At 47.9% G+C, this 4,721-nt stretch overlaps 1 long non-coding RNA gene across 1 annotated transcript in view; it reads right to left on the bottom strand.

The window, feature by feature from the left end:
* The window catches only part of LOC115276393, a 27,460-nt gene extending 23,138 nt beyond the window's left edge, over window positions 1-4,322 (bottom strand). The window contains exon 1 of the long non-coding RNA XR_003901913.1: window positions 3,977-4,322. This is a non-coding gene — a long non-coding RNA (uncharacterized LOC115276393). The remainder of the gene's footprint in view (window positions 1-3,976) is intronic.
* Between the last annotated feature and the right edge of the window lie 399 nt (window positions 4,323-4,721).

A 4,721-nucleotide genomic window follows, 5' to 3' on the forward strand; every position in this document is an offset into this window, starting at 1 on the left:
GTGGCTGAGCCGCCCGCCAGTCTGCGGCCCGAGCCGAGAGCCCGCCCCCGAGCGCGGGTGCTGTGCGCGGCGCGGCGCCGGGCCTCTCCGGGCGCGGGGGGCTGCAAGCTAAACTTATCCTCCTGCATATGTATGAACGTGTGGCCTTTCTGCTCGGTAAAGGAGAGGCCTGGAGTTTTGCGGAAGGCTGCTAAGTGGAGCGAGAGCAAACTAGGACGTCGTGCAAGTTTTCGAGAGGGCCTGAGCCCCCCTCCCTCTCCAGCCCCTGGGTTTTAACCGACGTTAGGGCCTCTAGGGCCTCGGGCGTCTGGGAAGTTGGATCATTACCTAATTGTATTTCAATTTCTGAACACTGCCTTTGCTGGAAACCAGGTCCCTTCAGCCCTGTCTCCCCCTCCCCAAACTCCCCACCTTCTCCTGATTCCCCAGCCTTCAGTAAAATGAACACTGCTTTGCCCCAGATATACGTCGTGTGCCTAGGTGGAGTCGCTGAAGCCTAAGGGCCTGGGTCCTGAAAGAAGTCTGGATCCTGCCCAGAGTGAGGTCCGACACGTGATCCCCTACCCCCAGCGGGCCATCTGTTCTCCTTCCTCCCCGCCTGGAGGCTGGCAGCTCTGCCCAGCACTGTCCACGCCTCCCAGCAGGAAAGAGTGAGAAAAGCCAGAGTTGGCTGAACCCACACCGTACAGGAGTACAGTTCGTTAACCTAAACCTCCCCGGGCCTTGGACAAAGATGAGACTAGGCAGAATGAATTTTAGATTAAGCCCCGGGTGATAAACCCCACGCGGTGAGTTGGGGAAACTCTGCCCAGGGCTCAGTTTGGATTAAAAATCTCGAGGGGAGGTGACTGGGAATGGGCTGCGTTGCGTTCCCCCCCCCCCCTGGAAATACCACAGTTGAGGCTCGGGTGGAAAACTAGCTTGAAGAAAGAAAAAGCGAGACTGTGAAATTAAGGAAGAAAGAATTTAAGGGATTCGGACAAATTTATATTTGTGCCTGCTATCCCATCAAATATTGATTTAAGTCATTCTGACCTTCACTGCCGTAAAGACCTGTTTGTAGATGTGCAGATGAAACGCTTGTAACCCAAGTTTTGCCCAGTTTTTCTCCCTATGATGGGGGGGGAGGGGTGGAATCCCTAGAGTAATTTGGAGTTTGTAAGGGACTATGGAGATGTATTCATCTAATCCCATTAATTCACAGATGAGGAAAGAGCTCTAAGAGGTTGCCTGGGATCACGGGGCTCATCCCAGGCCCGGGAGGAGGGTTCCCTGCCCCAAGCAGGCCTGAACACGTGCTCCTGCTCAAAGAATCAGCTCACTGGACGCACTCTCTTCTAGAGGGGATCGTGATAATTATTTCAGGATGCACAGAAAGGAAGACTTCAAGCTCCGGGCCCATGAACCATTGTTGTCCAGGACTTGAATAATGAATCCAAGCCCTAGACAGACTATAAAGAAGAAAACACATATAAACTAGCAGCACAGTTACAGTCTTTGAATCCCCATGCTCCTCCCTGTTGGGTTGTGTGGATTTGAAATGTGTATTTACAAAGACTAAATTGGGGAAAAACAGACCTCTCATATTTATGTGGCATAATATATACTTTACTGGTAAATTATTCATTGTAATTAGGAATGATTCATAATAATTTGGGATAATTTGCTTTGCCAGAATTTAATTGGGACAACTACATGCTGGCAAAACCGTGTAAGCTGATTTTAATCATAAAACTATTTTAATACACATCCCAATATGGCAAGGAGACTTTGTTGTTAAGTTACACACACACACACACACACACACACACACACACACACACACACACATCCTGATGTAGGAGTTATTGTGACATGTATTATTTTGTGATACATATATGTTTGTTTTTAACATATAAGCGCCCTTGAGGCTAGACTCTCTTTTCATTTCTGTTCTCCTCCAGGCCTAGCTCCCTGAAAGAAACATAGGGATTCAGAGAAGGAATGAGTAGGAAAAGAGATAAAGGGGAAAGCATTCTGAAATTCTAGAATTTCTGGGTTTAAAAAGCTATTCTAAAGTCAAGCAACAGATGCACTTATAAATATCTGAGAGAAAGTTATGTGCACAAAATCTCAATTTTTATAACTCTGAAATGACTGAGTTGGAAGAATTCAGGGGTTATGTCCAGTCCAAACAAAATTAAGTCATAGGTAATTAATCAAAAAGAAAAAGGTAAGAGGTACGGGAGGGGAAAGTTTATATTTTTAAAAAACCTATGATGGTCAGTTCATTCAAGTTGCTGGATTACAGTGTCCAAGAAAGAATACAAACTTCCGTTCATATCTAGAATAACCCCAATGTTAACTCTAGGGCTGTCTGAAGCTGTGCAGTGCAATGTCAGTTAATGTAAATCCAAGAGACTGGAGAGGCAGCGATCACAGAGACCCTGCAGAGATCCCACTGGTATTTGTGCCAGACCTTAAAGAAGCAAGCAAAGGTGCAATACTAAATGATCATGTATCCTTGGGGACAGAGTTTGTCCCAGAAAAATTATGAAGTAGGCAAACTCCCCTGTGCTTCAGTAAATTATTTTATAAAATTAAGGGGAATGCAATTCAAGAACTCTAAAACAGCTTCACTTTTACCTACCATGATGTACCAACTTTACCACGATGGTGATGATGACAGTGTGTTGACCGCCACCCCCCTTCCATACTTCCTTCTCCATATCGTCAACCTGTATCTTCCTGTACCAATTCAAAAGCAAAGCCAAAATCATCTACACCGGCCTTCAAACTGGGAGGGTTAATTTGGGACTCTGCCTTTAGAAACCACAAAACTGGTGTTAACTTTTCCCAGCCCTTTAACCAAGACTAACAGACAGTGAGGCCATGGTTGGACCTCAGTGGATATGCATCATAGGGAGGCAGGTGACTTTCACACCCAGTGAGGACAATCAATGTGTTCTTAACCAGTTGTGCCGATAGCATGCCTCCTGCAAGAGACATTAGCCCTAGATTCTCTTCTCAGCCATCAAGGTGGAAAACAACTGTCATCCATTCGGAGGGAGAGGCAAACTGAGTTAATCAGACTCCAAGACCCATGCTAATCACTGATCAAGTAATACCACAATAGTCAGTGGCTAAGGATCTCTGGCTTGTTCCAGTTCTTAAGAATCTGTTTAGCACAGTTAATATTTCACAAAACCGAAGAGCTCAGCTGTTGGAAAGCCCAAAGGGCTCGGAATCATTAGATTTATTGTTTCAATTGAGCTCTGTCACTATCTACCTGATAAGATAGACACGTCACTTTTTGGTGTCTCAGTCCCCACATCTGTAAAGTGAGGGAAGAGAGAAACGAGAAACGCTGCAATCCCTTCAGGGGTCTGAGGAAAGAAAATGAGCTACGAATGATTTTTTTTTTAAGAAGTTATACAAATGAGGGGTTTTTTGGTCTCCATTTAATTGAAGGTGGGTTACAGTAGCTTCAAAACAAAATTAAAATAACTCACCTAGATTAAATTGCACTAGGGAAGGAGAGGAATGAAGAGGTATCGCAAAAGCGAAGAGGGGGATGTTTCCGTGTAAGAATAGTGAGACAGTGAAAAGACCAGTTTAAACGGAACTCTTGTCAGCTGAGCATTTTGAAGACGAATTAGTCACCGTTAATGCATTGGATAGAAGGATTATTTTAAAATCTTCCCACATATATGCTGCATCCCAAAACTGAAAAAACAAATGATGCTTTCTCATTTGTATTTATTCTTGGGCAACTTGTCCTGACATACTTAGATTAAAAAAATATATTGAGTCACACTGCACTTGTTCACCACCCCTGCCCTCCCATACATATCTCACTTTTACTACCAGCAACACAAACTACAGGGATGTGTCCAGTTTCACTACAGCTCCCCGCGTTTACAAGTGTGTGGAGCGCTAGCTTTCGGAACGCCCTTCTGATTGGCTGGGCCAATGTCAGTGACATCAACCAACTTACTTTTGATTGGAAGGCTGGTTGCTGGGACTCTAGCGTTTGCAGGAAGTCACTTAACTGTTTGCAAGCTGGAAACCCGAGCCTGAAGTTTTCTTTTGTCACGAGGACGAGCGCCAGTGCCTAGCGAAGGCGTGCGCCGCGGCCCCGCAAGCCTGACCGCGAGCCTGGAGGCCCGGAGAGGCCACGGGGACCAAGAGGCGCTCCCGAAGAGGAGCAGCGGCCCCCTTCCAGCCTCCGGGCTGTTACCCTTTTAAATGTCAGCGTTCGAGGCCGTAGGGGTAGCACGAGGCAGCGGAACGGAACAGTCGGATTGGCCGCACGCCTCGGTTCTAGACGCACCTCTCCACCGAAAGGCCCTTCTGACTGGCAGGGGGAGAAAGTAAACAGAGTTGAATCACCCTCCCCACTGGCCAATTGGAGGGGGTTTGGATTGTGACGTGATGGGATTCTGCGAAATTGTTACTGAGCAAGAGAATGCCGGAACGGTGCGGACCGGCCAGAGCAGGGGCTCAGAAGGCGTCCGCGGACTGGGGGAAAAGTGTCTCTTAGACCCGGCGCTCGGCCCGGCCCTCGCCCCGCGCGCCCGGGTGGTCGGCTGAATGTCCCGGGGCTTCGGCTCGACGGAGAGGCGGCCGAGGGCGTGTACCTCCCTGGCAGTTTCCTCTCCCAGCGCCTCGGGGGCGTTTGCAAGCGCATAAACTTGCGGCCGCCACGTGTGGCACCTTTCCAAGGGAGCGGGCTCGGAGCG

This window comes from Suricata suricatta, chromosome 13, assembly GCF_006229205.1.
Source record: "Suricata suricatta isolate VVHF042 chromosome 13, meerkat_22Aug2017_6uvM2_HiC, whole genome shotgun sequence".
Classification (NCBI taxonomy): Eukaryota; Metazoa; Chordata; class Mammalia; order Carnivora; family Herpestidae; genus Suricata; species Suricata suricatta.